Source organism: Pteropus vampyrus, unplaced genomic scaffold (assembly GCF_000151845.1).
Source record: "Pteropus vampyrus isolate Shadow unplaced genomic scaffold, Pvam_2.0 Scaffold17, whole genome shotgun sequence".
In the NCBI taxonomy this organism is placed as follows: Eukaryota; Metazoa; Chordata; class Mammalia; order Chiroptera; family Pteropodidae; genus Pteropus; species Pteropus vampyrus.
The window spans coordinates 6652409-6653296 of NW_011888798.1; positions in this window are offsets into that span (position 1 = coordinate 6652409).

The window sequence follows — 888 nt, forward strand, 5'->3', positions numbered from 1 at the left end:
CAATATATAAAAAAATGTATGAGTTCTTTATATATTTTGGATATTAACTTCTCATTGGATGTCTCATTGACAATATCTTCTCCCATTCAGGGGCTTTTCATTTTGTTGATGGTTTTCTTTGCTGTGGAAAAACTTTTTAGTTTGATGTAGTCTCATTTGTTTGTTTGTTTGCTTGTTTTGTTTCCCTTGCCCAAGGAGACATATCTAAAATATATTATGAAGAGCAATGTCAAAGAGTTTATTGTCTACGTTTTCTTCTAAGAGTTTTATGGTTTCAGGTCTTACATTTAAGCCTTTGACTCCTTTTTAGTTTATTCTTGTATATGGTGTAAAAAAGTGGTCCAGTTTCATTTTTTTGCATGTATCTGTTCAGTTTTACCAACACCATTTATTGAAAAGATTGTCTTTACTCCATTGTATATCCTTGCTTCCTTTGTATTAGATTAATTGATCATATAGGTGTATAGGTATGGATTTACTTCTGGCTTCTCTATTATGTTTCATTGATCTATGTGTCTGTTTTTATGCCAGTGCCATGCTGTTTTGATTACTATAGCCTTGTAGTATAGTTTGATATCAGGCATAGCGTGATAACTCCAAATTTGTTCTTTTTCAAGAATGCTTTGGATATTCGGGGGCCTTTATGGTTCCACATAAATTTTAGGATTATTCATTCTAGTTCTGTGAAAAATTTCATTGATAATTTGATAGAGATAGCATTGAATCTGTAGATTTTCTTAGGTAGTATGGACCTTTATCGACGCTGATTCTTCCTATCCGTGAGCATGGTAGACGTTTCCATTTATTTGTATCTTCTTTTACTTATTTCTTTAATGTCTTATAGTTTTCCAAGAACTGTTTTATTACCTCCTTGGTTAAATTTATATA